Consider the following 18,190-nt stretch of genomic DNA (forward strand, 5'->3'; position numbering starts at 1 on the left):
AATAATATTAATATAAATATTCAACCCCTTCTAGCTTTCCATGTGGAGGAGGGAACTACCCCACTCTCAACCCCCTCCAAACATCCTGTCCCACCTAAGTTGGGGAAAAAACTGAGAGCTACTTATGAAGATCAGATCCCAGGTCAACATGCCCACAAAAAACTGAGACCTAATCATAGGACTGTTGAAGACTTCCCCCACTTCCACATTTTATATTATACCACTAAAGACCTATTTAGTTCCTTTTACCCAGTACACCATGTCTGCCTTTCAACAAAAACAAGGTATAATAAAGGCAAAAACATAGTCTGAAGAGACAGAGCAAGTATCAGAATCAGACTAAGATATGGCAGGAATGTTGGAATTACCAGACCAGGAATTTAAAATAACAATGATTAACATGCTAAAGGCACTAATGAAAAAGGTAGACAACATGTAAGGACAGATAGGTAAAGTAAACAAAGTAAATGGAGAGATGGAAAATCTAAGAAAGAATTTTGAAAATGCTAGAGATCAAAAACACTGAAACAGAGAAAGAATGTCTTTGATTGACTCACTAGTAGACTGGATACAGCTGATCAAAAAATCTCTAAGCATGAGGATATGTCAAGAGAAAATTCCAAAACTGAAGAGTGAAGAGTAAAAAGTCTGAAAAAAAAAAGAATACACAAGACAACTACAAAAGGTGTAACATATGTATAATGGGAATACCAGAAAGTGAAGAAAGAGCAAAAGGAACAAAAGCAAAAGTTGAAGCAGTAATGACTGAGAATTACCGCAAATTAATGTCAGACATCAAACCACAGATCCAGAAAGCTCAGAGGACACCAACCAGGTTAAATGCCAAAATAAAACTACACCTAGGCATATGATATTCAACTGCAGAGAATTAAAAACAGAGAATCCTGAAAGACACCAGAGGGAAAAATTGCTTACCTATAGAGGAGGAAAGATAAGACTGATATCTGACTCCTCCTCAGAAACAATGCAAGAAGTGAATGGAGTGAAATATTTAAAGTGTTGAGAGAAAAACCCCATCAACCAAGAAGTCTGTATTCTGCAAAATTAGCTTCAAAAGTGAAGGAGAGAAAAGATTCTAGGAAGATGGGAGTAGAAAGGACCAGGAATCTATCTCCCCCCAAACAACAATTACACTAGCAGAATCTGTCTGATGTAACTATCTGGTAACTTTAGGGTCTATTGCAAACTTGAATGGTAAATTGCAGTTAATTTTGGTCAATTTCAGCTCTTAGCACAGTAGTAGCTACCCATCCCCCAGCCTCCTGACTCATAGCGGACAGCCATGCATTTGTTCCAGAAAGTCAGATTGGGCAATAAGGACCATGTCATCCAAATATTTGGGATCTGTGTTCTAATCACTAATTGCTGCCTCTGATCACAGAGGTACAAAGAGGTGGGTGGCCAATATTTTTACACCTCCTCATTGTTGTAAGCCTTCCCCCTTCTGCTGAAATGACTTTTAAGGGAGTAAAAAGGCTGGTGCCACCCCATTCATTTTTTTCTTTTGCCCCTTTTGGGAGAAACGTATTAAAGACTAGGACATACAATAGCAGCTGTGTATACTGGAAATTAGAAAGTCACTGTGTAAGCCCAAGGAAAGGCACAACCTGAGAAAAGACCTTAAGTTTATACCTCAGGCTAATTCTTAGCACAAAAACCGACCTACAACAATCTAAAAAACAAAAATAATAACAAAGCAAACCCTGGGAAGGGGGAGAATCTGATTTTCAGAGTTACCACATTATTAGATTCAAATGTCCAGTGTTTGACAAAATCATATAAGGAAACAGTAAGTATGGCCCATTCAAAGGAAAAAATAAACCAACAGAAACTGTTCTGAAAAAAGACCAGCTGGCAGACATACTAGAAAAAGACTTTAAAACAACTGTCTTAAAAATGCTCAAAGAATTAAAGGAAGACGTAGAAAAAGTCAAGAAAATGATGTATGAACAAAATGGGAAGAACAATAAAGAGATAGAAAAGCTAAAAAGCAATTCAAGAACTTTTAGTTCAATTATAATAATTAAAACAATTTTAGTTCAATTACAATAATTGAAATGAAAAAACTACTAGAAGCAGATTTGAGCAGACAGAAGATAGAATCAATCAGTGAACTTAAACACAAGACAATGGTAATTATTGAAGCTGAAAAACAGAAAGAAAAAAGATTCAAGAAAAATGAATAGAACCTAAGGGACCTGTGGGATACCATCACCCAGAACAACATATGCATTGAGAGAGTACCAGAAGGAGAAAAGAGAACAAAAGTGGCACAGAGAATATTTGAAGAAACTGTAGCTGCAAATGTTCCAAATTTGATGGAATACATGAACGTAAATATCCAAAGATTTCAACCAACTCCAAGTAAAATGAACTCAAACCCACACCAAGACACATAATCAAACTGTCAAATGACAAAGACAGAGTGAATCTTGAAAGCAGCAAGAGAGAAGTCATTTGTCACATACAATTGATCCTCAATATCAGCAGATTTGCTATCAGAAACTCTGGATGCCAGAAGACAATGGACCAATATATCAAAGTGATAGAAAAAAACAAACAAAATTTGTCAACCAAAAATCCTATATCCAGCAAAGCTGTCCTGCAAAAGTGAGGGAGAAATTAAGACACTCTCTAATACAGATCAGCCAAGATGGTGGAGTAGAAAGACCCTGAGCTCACCTCCTCTCAGGAGCACACCAAAATCACAGCTATCTGCAGAACAGCCATTAATGAAAAAGACCAGAACCTACCAGAAAAGATCTTCTACAACCAAAGACATAAAGAAGGAACCACAACAAGACAGGTAGGAGCAGTGGACTCATGATACAATCAAGTCCCATACCCCCAGGTGGGCAACCCATAAACTGGATAATAATTATATTGAAGAGATTCTCCCATAAGAGTGAGAGTTCTGAGCCCCACGTCAGGCTCCCCAGCCCCGGGATCGTGTGCCAGGAAGACAAGACCCAAGAGCATTTGGCTTTTCTATCAGAAGCCCCACAGTACTGGGGAAAATACAGACTTCATTCTTAAAGGGCACACACAAAATCTCATGTGTCTCTAGGCATGCCCCTAGACACTGCCCTGCCCACCAGGCCAAGACCCAGCTCCACTATGAGGGGGCAGGCACTGGCCCTCCAGGAAACTTGCACTAGCCTCTAAACCAGCCTCACCCTCGAGGGGGCAGACACCAAATGCAAGAAAACCACAATCCCACAGCCTGCAGAACCAGTGTGCCCACAGCAGGCCAGACCTTACTCTGGGACAAGCAGTGAATTGAAGACAGAGTAGTGGAAATCACTGCCGCTGAACAGAAAAATGAGTGAAAAGAAATGAGAACAGTTTAAGAGACCTCTGGGACAATATCAAATGCACTAATAGTTGCATTATGGGGGTCCCAGAAGGAGAAGAGAGAGAGAAAGGGCCTGAGAACATATCTGAAGACATAATAGCAGAGAACTTCCCTAACCTGGGGGAAAACAACAACAACAACAATCACTCAAGTCCAGGAAGCGCAGAGAGTCCCATACAAGATGAACCCAAACAGGAACATGCCAAGACACATTGCAATTAAAATGACAAAAATTAAAGATAAAGAGATAATATTAAACCAGCAAGGGAAAAGCAGCAAATAACATACAAAGGAACTCCCATAAAGCTATCAGCTGACTTTTCAGCAGAAACTCTGCAGGCCAGAAGGAAGTGGCACAATATATTTAAAGTGATGAAAGGGGAAAACCTATAACCAAGAAAACTCTACACAGCAAGGCTCTCATTCAGATTTGACGGAGAAATCGAAAGCTTTATAGACAAGCAAAAGCTAAAAGAGTTCAGAACCACCAAACCAGCTTTACAAGAAATGTTAAAGAAGCTCCTCTAGGCAAAAAGCAAAAGGCCACAACTACACTTGATCTTAGCCAAAAGGCCGAGAAGCAATTAAAAGGCCACAACTAGAAACAAGAAAATTGCAAAATGAAAAAGCTTACTGGTAAAGGCAAGCATACAGTAAAGGTAGGAAATCATCCACACCAAAGCTAGTAGGGAGGTGAAAAGACAAAAGTAGTAAAATCATATATATCCACAATAAGCAGTTAAGGGATACATAAAACAGATGTAAAATATGATAACATAAAAAGCAGTCATGAAGGGAAGAGAGAACTAAGGCAGGGTTTTTAAAATGCATTTGAAATTAAGAGATCAGCAACTTAATATATATATGGCTATACAAAATCCACTTGGTAACTGCAAACCAAAAATCTATGAAAGATATACACACACACAAAAAAGAAAAAGGAATCCAAACATAAAAGTAAAGATAATCATCAAATCACAAGAGAATGAAAGAAGAAGAAAGGGAGAAAAAAGACCTACAAAAACAAATCCAAAACAATTAACAAAATGGCAATAAGAACATACATATCAATAATTACTTTAAATGGGAACTTCCCTGGTGGTCCAGTGGTTAAGAATCCACCTTCCAATGCAGGGGACGTGGGTTCAATCCCTGGTTGGGGAACTAAGATGCCACATGCTGCAGGGCAACTAAGCCCACGTGCCGCAACTACTGAGCCTGCACACTCTAGAGCCCACATGCCACAACTAGAGAGCCTGTGTGCCATAACTACTGAGCCCATGTGCTCTGGAGCCCTTGTGCCAGAACTACTGAGCCTGCACACTCTGGAACCCATGCACCACAACTAGAGAGCCTGCATGCCACAACGAAGAGCCTGCATGCCAAAACTAAGACCTGACACAGCCAAATAAATAAAATAAATAAATAAATACTTTTTTAGAAAAAGAATGGAATCTGGAATCTATATTTAAAAAAATTTTCCTTAAATGTAAATGGACAGTGTCAAATGCACCAATATTCGCATTATAGGAGTCCCAGAAGGAGAAGAGAGAGAGAAAGGGCCTGAGAGGATATTTGAAGAGATAATAGCTGAAAACTTCACTAACATGGGAAAAGTAGCAGTCACCCAAGTTCAGGAAGTGAAGAGAGTACCACACAGGATCAACCCAAGGAAGAACATGCTGAGAAACATAGTAATCAAATTGACAAAAATTAAAGATAAAGAGAAAATATTGAAAGCAACAAAGGCAAAGCAACAAATAACATACAAGGGAATCCCCATCAGGTTATTAGCTGATGTTTCAGCAGAAACTCTGCAGGCCAGAAGGGAGTGGCACAATATATTTAAAGTGATGAAAGGGAAAAACCTACAACCAAGAATATTCTACCCAGCAAGGCTCTCATTCAGATTCAACAGAAAGATCAAAAGCTTAACAGACAAGCAAAAGCTAAAAGAATTCAGCACCACCAAACCAGCTTTACAACAAATGCTAAAGGAACTTCCCTAGGTGGAAAAGAAATGGCCACAACTAGAAACAAGAAAATTACAAAATGGGAAAGCTCTCCAGTAAAGGCAAACATACAGTAAAGGTAGGAAATTATCCACACACAAATATGATATCTTAAACCAATAATCATGAGAGGAGGAGAGTACAAATGCAGGATATTTGAAACGCATTTGAAACTAAGAGATCAGCAACCTAAAACAATTATGTATATATATATAGACTGCTATATCAAAAAATCATGGTAACCACAAACCAAATATCTATAATAGATATACACACAAATAAGAAAACGGAATCTACAACACTAAAGAAAGTTATCAAATCACAAGAGAAGAGAACAAAAGAGGAAAGGAAGTAAAAAGACCTACAAAAACAAATCCAAAATGATTTACAAAATGGCAATAAGAACATACATATTAATAATTACCTTATGTAAACAGATTAAATGCTCCAACCAAAAGACACAGACTGTGACTTCCCACAGTGGTTAAGAATCCGCCTGCCAATGCTGGGGACACGGGTTCGATCCCTGGTCTGGGAAGATCCCACATGCTGTGGAACAACTAAGCCTGTGTGACACAACTACTGAAACCTGCACTCTAGACCCCGTGAGCCACAACTACTGAGCCTGCGTGCCACAACTACTGAAGCCCATGAGCCCTAGAGCCCATGCCACAACTATTGAGCCCACGTGCCACAACTACTGAAGCCCGTGTGCCTAGAGCCTGTGCTCTGCAACAAGAGAAGCCACCACAATGAGAAGTCCATGCACCACAACAAAGAGTAGCCCCCACTCGCCACAACTAGAGAAAGCCCATGCGCAGCAACAAAGACGCAATGCAGATAAATAAGTAAATAAATAAATAAATAATTTTTAAAAAGACACAGACTGGCTGAATGGATACAAAAACAAGACCCATATATGTGCTGTCCATAAGAGACCCACTTCTGATCTAGAGACACAGACAGGCTGAAAGTGAGGGGATGGAGAAAGGTATTCCATGCAAATGGAATTCAAAAGAAAGTTGGTGTAGCAATACTAGTATCAGACAAAATAGACTTTTAAAATAAAGACTGTTGCAAGAGACAAAGAAGGACACTACATAATGATCAAGGGATCAATCCAAGAAGAAGATAAAACAGTTGTAAATATATATGCACCCAACATAGGAGCATCTCAATATATAAGGCAATTAACTGTTAACAGACATAAAAGGAGAAATTGACAGTAGCACAATAATAATGGAAGACTTTAACACCCCACTTGCATCATTGGACAGATCATCCAGACAGTAAATCAGTAAGGAAACATAGGCCTCAAATGAGGCATTAGAGCAGATGGACTTAATTGATATTTATAGAGCATTCCAGCTGAAAGCAGCAGAATAGACATTCTTTCCAAGTGCACATGGAACATTCTCCTGGATAGATCACATGCTGGGCCACAAAGCATGCTTCTTTAAATTTAAGAAAATTGAAATTGTATCAAGTATCTTTTCTGACCACAACACTATGAGATTAGAAATCAACTACAAAAAAAAATTGTAAAAAACACAAACATGTGGAGGCTAAACAATACGATACTAAACAACCAATGGAAGAAATCAAAAAGGAAATCAAAATATACCTGGAGACAAATAAAAATGAAAGCATGATGATCCAAAACCTATGGGATACAGTTCTAGGAGGGAAGTTTATAGCGATACAAGCTTACCTCAGCCATAATTTGAAAAGATACATGCACCCCAATGATCTTTGCGGCACTATTTACAATAGCCAAGACATGGAAGCAACCTAAATGTCCATTGATGGATGAGTGGATAAAGCAGATGTGGTACACATATACAATGGAATATTACTTAGCCATTAAAAAGAACTAAATAATGCCATTTGCAGTGACATGGATGGACTAGAGATTGTCATACTGAGTGAAGTAAGTCATACAGAGAAAGACAAATATCATATGATATCATTTATATGTGGAACCTAAAAATATGGTACAAATGAACTTATTTACAAAACAGAAATAAAGTCACAGATGTAGAAAACAAACTTATGGCTACCAAGGCTGAAGCAGGGGAGAGATAAATTGGGAGATTGGGATTGATATATACACACTACTATATATAAAATATATAGCACACGGAACTCTACTCAATACTCTGTAATGACTTATATGGGAAAAGAATCTAAAAAAGAGTGGATATATGTATATGTATAACTGATTCACTTTGCTGTACAGCAGAAACTAACACAACATTGAAAATCAACTATACTCCAATAAAGATTAATTTTTAAAAAGTTTACCTCAGGAAACAAGAAAAATCTCAAATAAACAACCTAACTTTATATCTAAAGCAACTAGAGAAAGAACAAAAAAAGCCCAAAGTTCATAGAAGGAAAGAAATCATAAAGATCAGAGCAGAAATAAATGAAATAGAGACTAAAAAAAAAAAATAGAAAAGATCAACTACTAAAAGCTTGTTCTTTGAAAACATAAAGCAAATTGATAAACCTTTAACTAGACTCATCAAGAAAAACAGGGAGAGGGCCCAAATCAATAAAATTAGATATGAAAAAGAAGCTACAATGGACACCACAGAAATAAAAAGGACCATAAGGGACTACTACAAGCAACTACATGCCAATAAGATGGATAACCTAGATGAAATGGATAAATTCTTAGAAAGGTACAATCTCCCAAGGCTGAACCAGGAAGCAATAGAAAATATGAACAGACCAGTTACAAGTACTGAAATGGAATCTGTGATTAGAAAACTCCTAACAAGCAAAAGTCCAGGACCAGATGGCTTCACAGGCAAATTCTATCAAGCATTGAGAGAAGAATTAACACCTATCCTTATGAAACTATTCCAAAATATTGCAGAAGAAGGAACGCTTCCAAACTCATTCTATGAGGCCACCATCACCCTGACACCAAAACCATACAAAGATACCACAATAAAAGAAAATTACAGGCCAATATCACTGATGAACATAGATGCAAAAATCCTCAACAAAATACTAGCAAACTGAATCCAACAATACATTAAAAGGATCATACACCATGATCAAGTGGGATTTATCCCAGGGATACAAGGATATATCAATATCCGCAAACCAATCAGTGTGATATACCACATTAAGAATAAAACTGAAGAATAAAAACCATATGATCATCTCAGTAGATGTAAGCTTTTGATGAAATTCAGCATCCACTTATGATAAAAATTCTCCAGAAAGTGGGCATAGAGGGAACCTACCTCAACATAATAAAGGCTATATATGACAACCCCACAGCTAACATCATATTCAATCGTGAAAAGCTGAAGCATTTCCTCTAAGATCAGGAACAAGACAAAGATGCCAACTCTTGCCACTTTTATTCAACATAGTTTTGGAAGTCTTAGCCACAGCAATCAGAAAAGAAAGAGAAATAAAAGGAATTCAAATTGGAAAGGAAGAAGTAAAACTGTCACTGTTTGCAGATGACATGATACTATACATAGAAATTCCCAAAGATGCCACCAGAAAACTACTAGATCTCGTCAATGAATTCGGTAAAGTCGCCAGATACTAAATTAATATACAGAAATCTATTGAATTTCTATACACTAACAATGAACTATCAGAAGGAGAAAGTAAGGAAATAATCCCACTTACCATTGCATCAAAAAATAAAATACCTAGGAATAAGCCTACTTAAGGGGGCAAAAGGCCTGTACTCAGAAAACTATAAGACACTGATGAACAAAACTGAAGATGACACAAAGGGATGGAAAGATATACTGTGTTCTTGGATTGGAAGAATCAATATTGTTTAAGTGACCATACGACTCCAGGTGATCTACAGATTCAATACAATCCCTATCAAAATACCAATGGCATTTTTCACAGAACTAGAACAAATAATTTTAACATTTGTATGGAAACACAAAAGACCCTGAACAGCAAAAACAATCTTGATAAAGAAGAGCAGAGCTGGAGGAGTCATACTCTCTGACTTCAGACTATACTACTGTAATCAAAACAATATGGCACTGACACAAAAACAGACACATAGATCAATGGAACATGATAGAGAGCCCAGAAATAAACCCATGCACTTATCATCAATTAACCTATGACAAAGGAGGCAAGAATATACAAAGGAGAAAAGACAGTCTCTTCAATAAGTGGTGCTGGGAAAACTGTACAGCTACATGTAAAAGAATGAAATTAGAACATTCTCTAGCACCATATACAAAAACAAACTGAAAATGGATTAAAGACCTAAATGTAAGACTAAATACTATAAAACTCCTAGAGGAAAACATAGTCAGAACACTCCTTGACATAAATCGCAGCAATGTTTTTTTGGATCTGGCTCCTAAAGTAAAGGAAATAAAAGCAAAAACAAACAAATGGGACCTAATTAAACTCAAAAGCTTTTGCACAGCAAAGGAAACCATTGACAAAATGAAAAGACAACATAGTAAGCGGGAGGAAATATTTACAAATGATATGACCAATAAGGGATTAATATCCAACATATATAAATAGCTCGTACAGCTCAACATCACAGAAACAAACAACCCAATTAAAAAATGAAACTGAACAGACATTTTTCCAAAGTGGAAATGCAGGTGGCCAACAGGCCAGGAAAAGAGGCTCAACATCTTTAATCATCAGGGAAATGCAAATCAAAACCACAATGAGATATCACCTCACACCTGTGAGAATGGCTATCATTAAAAAGAATACAAAAAACGAACGTTGGCAAGGATGTGGAGAAAAGGAAAACCTCACACACTGGGGAATGTGGGAATGTAAACTGGTGCAGCCATTGTGGAAAAGTGTAGAGGTTTCTCAAAAAACAAAAAATAGAACAATATGACCAAGCAATTCCACTCCTACATATACATCCTTAAAAAACAAAAACACTAATTCAAAAAGATACATGAACCTCAATGTTCATAGCAGCATTATTTACAACTGCAAAGATATGGAAGCAACTGAAGTATCCACTGATGGCTGAATGGATAAAGAAGATGCAGCAACATGTATGGACTTGGAGGTCATTACACTAAGTGAAAGAAGTCAGACAGATTACTGTATGATATCACTTATATGTGGAATCTAAAAAATAAAACAAACTAGTGAACTCAACAAAAAAGAAGCAGATTCACAGATATAGAGAACAAACTAGTGGTTACAGTGGGAGGGGGCAATATAGGGTTGGGGGAGTTGGAGGTACAAATTATTGAGTGTAAGATGAGCTACAAGGATGTATTGTACAACACGGAGAATATAGCCAATATTTGTAATAACTGTAAATGGAATGTAACCTTTAAAATTGTATAAAAATATTTAAGGGACTTCCCTCATGGCACAGTGGTTAAGAATCTGCCTGCCAATGCAGGGGACACGGGTTCAAGCACTGGTCCGGGAAGATCCCACATGCTGCGGAGCAACTAAACCCATGAACCACAACTACAAAGCTTGCACTCTAGAGCCCATGAACTACAACTACTGAGCCCACGTGCCACAAATACTGAAGCCCACGCACCTAGAGCCCATGCTCCACAACAAGAGAAGCCACCGCAATGAGAAGCCTGTGCACTGCAACAAAGAGTAGCCCTCACTCGCTGCAACTAGAGAAAGCTCACATGCAGCAACAAAGACCCAAAGCAGCCAAAAATAAATAATAAATAAATAAATAAAATTTAAAAAATCATATGCACGCTGTGATTATTAAATATATATATATATATATTTAAAAAAGAAAATCCCAACAAACAAAAAAGATAGGAAAGGAAAACTTTAAACTTAAAAAAGATGGTTTTAAGCACAGTAGAAATATCATTTATATCAAACATATTAGTTAAAAAGGAATTATGACTGTATATATTACAGTATATGTACATGATTGGTGATATATTTATTACATTGTTTTTTATTCCTTACAATAAAATTTAATCAATAAAAAAAAGACACTCTCAGATAAACAAGAGCTAAGGGAGTTTATGACCATTAGACCTGTCCTACAAGAAATGCTTAAGGGAGTCCTGCAGATTGAAAGGAAAGAACAGGAGACAAAACTCAAAGCCATATGAAGAAATAAAGATCTCAATAAAGGTAAATACATGGGCAATTCTAAAATCTAATATTGTTATAACAGTCTCTTGTAACTGTACTTTTTGTTTTCTATATTATTTAAGAGAACAATAAAGGGATGGAGAAAGTAAAGGGATACCATGCTAACACTAATCAAAAGTGAGTATAGCTATATTAATTTCAGACACAGCAAACTTCAGAGCAAGGAAAGTTATCAGGGATAAAGAAGTGATTACATAATGATAAAAGGGAGCAATTTCCAAGAAGTTATAACAGTCCTTAATGTGAAGTCCCCTAACAACAGAGTATCAGCCTATATGAGGCAAAAACTGATAGAATTGCAAGAAGAAATAGATGAATTCACTATCATATTTGGGGACTTGAACACCCTTCTAACAGAAATAGACAGATCCAGCAGGCAAAAAATCATTAAGGACATGGTTGAACTCAACAGCACCATCAATCTACTGGGTGTAATTGACAACTGTAGACTACTTCATCCAACAACATCAGAATACATATTCTTCTGAAGCTCACATGGAACATTCACCAAGATAGACTACATTCTGGGCGCCAAAACACATTAACAAATTTAAAAGAATAGAAATCATACAATGTACACTCTCAGGCCGCAGTGAAATTTAACTAGATTCAATAATAGGAGATAGCTGAAAAATCCCAAAATACATGCGGATTTGCTTTAGACTGAATGTTTGTGACCCTCCAAAATTCATAATTTTAAACTTAATCCTGAATATCATGATGGCATTTGGAGGTGAAGGTCTTAGGGAAGTAATTAAGTCATGAGGGTAGAGTTCTCATGAATGGGATTAGTGCCTTTAAAAAAAGTGGCCCCAGAGAGCTCCCTTGTGAGCTCTCTGCCATGTGAGAACACAGCAAAAAGCAGGTTCTCACCAGACACTGAATCTGCTGGCACCTTCATCTTGGGTTTCCCAGCCCCCAGAACTGTGAGAAATAAATTTCTGTTGTTATGTATTTTTGTTATAGCAGCGTGAGTGAACTAAGATTAAAAAACAAACTTTAAATAACACATGAATCAAAGAAGACATCTCAAGAGAAATTTTTTTAATATTTTGAACAAAATGAAAATACAACTTACCAAAATTTGTGGGATGCAGTGGAATCAAAGTTTAGATGCATATTTATAGCAGTTAATGCATATAGCAGAAAAAAGAAAAAACTAAAATCAATAATCTAAATCTAAAATCAAGAATCTAAAACTAAATACAAGACCTGAAACCATAAAACTCCTACAAGACAGCATAAGGAAAAAGCTCCTTGACACTGGTCTTTGGAAATGGATTTTTGGATGTCATCAAAAGCACAGCAATAAAAAGCGAAAATTAACATGTGGTACTACGTTAAACTAAGAAGATTCTGAACAGCAAAAGAAATAATCAACAAAATGAAAAGGCAACCTTTGGAATGGGAGAAAATACTTACAAACCTTATATCTGATAAGGGGTTAGTATCCAAAATATACAACTCATTAGCAAAATAACGAAATAATCCAATTTAAAAATGGGCAAAGGACCTGAATAGACATTTTTCCAAAGAAGATATTATAATTGCCATCAGCTACATGAAAAAGTGCTCAACATCACTAATTATCAGAGAAATGCAATTCAAAACCACTATGAGATATCACCTCCACCTGTTAAAGGGCTATTCTCAAAAAAACAAGAGATAACAAATGCTGGGAAGGGTGTGGAGAAAAGGGAACCCTTGTACACTGTTGGTGGGAATGTAACCTGGTGCAGCCACTATGGAAATCAGAATGGAAGTTACTTAAAAAATTTTAAATGCCCCCACAACCCTCCTCCCCTGCAGCAATGCCTGAGACCCCCAGAAACCCTGTGGTGGGGGGCCTGCAACCCCAACTACTCCAGAACTGGACAGGTCACTAGTGACCTTGGTGGTCAAGCAGCAATGCGGGTGCCAGCAACCCCTCTTGCGGAAGAGGTAGAGGGTGGAACATGTGCTCCAAATACAGCCAAGAGGAGGCACAGGCAAGAGAAACCAAAAACTTTTGCTATAGTGCCACCTGCTGTAAAACAAAAGAAATGCCTCTAAATGCCAACCCATTGAACTGTTAAAATCAAAGTAAGCAAAACCTTTTCTAAATAAGAAAGGGGTTTGATACTTCAACTGTGGCAGCAAAGGCATATTTCATCAAACACCGTGAAAAATCATGATAATGGTATCACAAAAGGAAAATGACAATTTTCCAGCAACCAAAATCAATGTCACAGAAGACTGGAATCTTCCTGATAGAGAATTCAAAATAGCTGCTCTGAAGAAATTCAATGAATGATTAGAAAACTCAGAAAGCAATTCAGTGAACTCAGAAATAAAATTAATAAACAGAAGGTGTTGAAATTCTAAAAAAAAAGAATCAAATAAATTCTGGGGCTGAAAAACTCAATAAAGGAGATGAAGACTACATTAGAAAGCATTGGAAATAAAGCAGATCAGATGGAAGAGGGAATAAGTGATCTGGAATATAGGAATCTAGAAATGATTCAGGTGGAAGGCGAGAGAGAACTAAGACTTTTTAAAAGTGAAGAAACACTAGGAGAGCTATCAGACTCCATTAGGAGAGCCAACATAAGATTAATGGGTATACCTGAAGGAAAAGAAGGGGGCAGAGAGATTATTTAAAGAAATAATAGCTGAGAACTTCCCAAACCTGGGAAAAGAACTAGACATACAAGTCCATGGAGCTAAAAGATCATCTTACTATCTGAGTTCAAAAAGACCCTCTCCAAAACACATTATAATGATACTGTCAAAAGTCAATAATAAAGAAAGAATTTAAAAAGCAGCCAGGGAAAAAAGAAAGTAACCTACAAGGAGCTCCCCATTAGACTATAAGCAGACTTCTGAACAGAAACTCTACAGGCCAAGAGAGGGTGGAACCATACATTCAAAGTACTGAAAGATAGAATTTGCCAGCCAAGAATATGCTAACCAGCAAAGTTATCATTCATATATGAAGGAGAAATAAAGACTTTCCCAGAGAAACAAAAGCTGAGGGAGTTCATTACCACTAGACCTGCTTTACAAGAAATTTTGAAAGGAGCTCTTCTACCTGAAATGAAAAGACAAAAGTACAAAAAACTTTGAGTAAGGTGATAAATAGACAGGATCAGAAAATTGTAACTTTATTTTAGAATAGAGTGTTGAACACTTAATTATATCATAAAGGTTAAAGAAAAATGCATTAAAAATAGTCATAGCTACTACAATTTGGCAAGCAAGGCACAGCATAAAAAGGAATAATTTGTGATAATAAAAATATAAAGTGGGAGGAGGAAAAAGAATGGAATTTGTGTGGACAAATGACGACAAGTTGCTTTCAGCAGAAAAGGACTATTTTATCTCTGAGACATTTTATACAAACCTCATGGTAACCACGAAACAAAAATCTAGAGAAAAAACATGAAGCATTTAAAAAGGGGAAACTGAGCAAATCATCATGGAAAACCACCAACTTAAAAAGGTAGACAGAAGCACAAGGAAAAAGAAACAATAGAGATACAAAACAACCAGAAAACAAAAGATTAAATGGCAGTAGTAAGTCCTCATAGATCAACAATCACCATAAATGTAAATGGTTTGAACTTACCAATCAAAGGTCACAGAGTGGCTGGATGGATTAAAAAACAAGACTCAACTATCTACTGTCTTTAAGGTACTCATTTCAACTCCAAAGACAAACATAGGCTCAAAGTGAAGGGGTAGAAGATAATATTCCAAGCAAATGGTAACCAAAAGAAAGCAGGTGTAGCTGTACTTATATTAGGCAAAATAGACTTCAAGCTAAAAATGTTATATAATGATAAAGGAGTCAGTATATCAGAAGATATAACAACCATAGATATATACTCCTCCAACATCTAAGCACCAAAAGATATTAAGCCAATACTAACAGATCTTAAGGGAGAAATAGGCAACGACACAGAAACAGTAGGGGACTTTAATACCTCACTATCAGCAATGGATAGATCATCTAGACAGAAAATAAACAAGGAAACATTGGGATTGAACCACACTTTAGAACAAATGGACTTAGCAGACATATATAGAGCATTCTATCCAATAGCAGAAGAATACACATTCTTTTCAAATGCGCATGGACCATACTCCAGGATATATCATATCATAGGCCACAAAACTAGACTCAGCAAATCTAAGATTAAAATCATACCAACTATCTTCTCTGACCATAATCACATGAAATTAGAAATCAACGCAAGAGGAATGTGAGTAGATATTCAAATATGTGGAAACTAAACAACACACTTCTAAACAACCAATATATTTAAAAAATCAAAAGGGAAATAAAAAATTATCCCAAAACAAATGAAAATAAAAATATAACATATCAAATTTTGTGGGATGCAGCACAAGCACTTCTGAGAGGAAAGTTTGTAGCAATAAATGCATATTTTAAGAAATTAGAAAGATCCCAAATAAATAACCTACGCTTAAACCTTAAGGAACTAGGGAGAAAAAATAAATTAAACCCAAAGTTAGCAGAAGGAAGGAAATAATAAAAATCAGAGTGGAAATAAAATAGAGACCAGAAAGACAATAGAAAGCATCAACAAAACTAAAAACTGGTTCTTCTAAAAGAGATACAAAATTGACATACTTTTCACTAGACTAAGGAAAAAAAGAGAGAAGACTCAAATAAATAATATTAGAAATGAAAAAAACAAAGAAATGAAAGAGGAAACATTACAACTGATATTACAGAAATACAGAGAATTGTAAGAGACTACTATGAACAATTATATGCTAACAAATTACACAACCTAGAAGAAAAGGATTCATTTTAGAAACACACAACCTACCAAGACTGAATCAGGAAGAAATAGAAAATCAGAACATACCAATAACGAGTCAAGAGATTGAGTCAGTAATAAAAAAAAACAAAACAAAAAAATCCCGAAACAAAAAACTCAAGGACCAGATAACCTTACCAATAAATCCTACCAAACATGTAAAGAAAAATTTATACCAGTCCTCCTCAAACTCTTCCAAAATACTGAGGAAGAGGGAATCTTTCCAAACTCATTCTACAATGCCAGCATTACCTTGATAACAAAATCATACAAGGATATCACAAGAAAAGAATATAGATGCATATAGACCAAAATTCCTGATGAATATAGATGTAAAAATTCTCAACAAAATATTAGAAAACAGAATCAAGAATATATTAAAAAGGGTTACACACCATGACCAAGTAGGATTTATCACTGGAATGCAAGGAGAATTCAACATAGGCAAATGAATAAATGTAATCCATCACATTAATAGACTGAAAGCTAAAAATCACATGATCATCTCAATAGATGCAGAATAAGCATTTCACAAAATACAACATTCTTTCATGATAAAAACCTTAACAGAGTGGGTATAGAAGGAACATACTTTAACATAATAAAGACCATATATGATAAACTCACTGCTAACATTGTAATCAATGGAGAAAAATTGAAAGGGTAATAACTGAAAGTGTTGCCCACTCCTACGACTCCTATTCAATACAGTACTGGAAGTCCTAGATAGAGCAATTAGGCAAGAAAAAGAAATAAAATTCATCCAAATGAGGCAGGAAGAAGTAAAATTGTTGCTGTTTGCTGATGATATGATCTTATATATAAAATCCCAAAAAAGTCAATGAAAAAACTGTTGGAATTAATCAACGATTTCAGTAAAGTGGCAGGTTACAAAGTCAACTTACAGAAATCAGTGGCATTTCTTTACACTAAATCAGGAAAAGAAGGAAAACCATCCCATTCAAACAGCATCAAAAATACCTAGGAATAAATTTAACCAAGGAAGTGAAAGATCTATACAATGAAAACTACAAGACTTTGCAGAAAGAAATCAAAGACATGGGACTTCCCTGGTGGTCCAGTGGTTAAGACTCTGCACTCCCAGTGCAGGGGGCCCAGGTTCTATCCTTGATCAGGGAACTAGATCCCACATGCCACAACTAAGAGCCCACATGCCACAAGGAAGATCCCATATGCTGCAATTAAGACCCAGTGCAGCCAAATAAACTAAATAAATAAATAAATATTTTTTTAAAAAAAGAGAAATCAAAGACACAAACAAGTGGAAAGACAGCCTGTGTTCATGGATCGTAAGAATAAATATTGCTAAAGTGACTATATTACCCAAAGCCATCTACAGATTCAATACAATTCCCACCAAAATAACAAATGCATTCACAGAAATAGAAGAAACAATGCTAAAATTTGTGTAGAACCACAGACAATCCCAAATAGCTAAAGCAATCCTGAGGAAAAATAACAAAGCCAGAAGTAATATATTTCCTGATTACAAATTATTCTACAAAGCCATACTAATAAAAACAATATAGTCCTGGCACAAAATAGCCACATAGACCAGTGGAACAGAATAAAGAGCCTAGAATTAAATCCCAGCATTTATGGTCAACTAATATTTGACAAAGGAGCCAAGAACACCCAATATGGGAAGGATAGTCTCTTCAACAAATTGTGCTGGGAAAACTGGAGAAACATAGGCAGAACAATGATATTGAACCCCTATGTCATGTCACTCAGAAAAATTAACTCAAAATGAATCAAAGACTTAAACATAGAAACAAAGGCCTGATACCATAAAACTCTTAGAAGAAAACATTTAA

The sequence above is a fragment of the Balaenoptera ricei genome, chromosome 6 (genome assembly GCF_028023285.1).
Source record: "Balaenoptera ricei isolate mBalRic1 chromosome 6, mBalRic1.hap2, whole genome shotgun sequence".
Classification (NCBI taxonomy): Eukaryota; Metazoa; Chordata; class Mammalia; order Artiodactyla; family Balaenopteridae; genus Balaenoptera; species Balaenoptera ricei.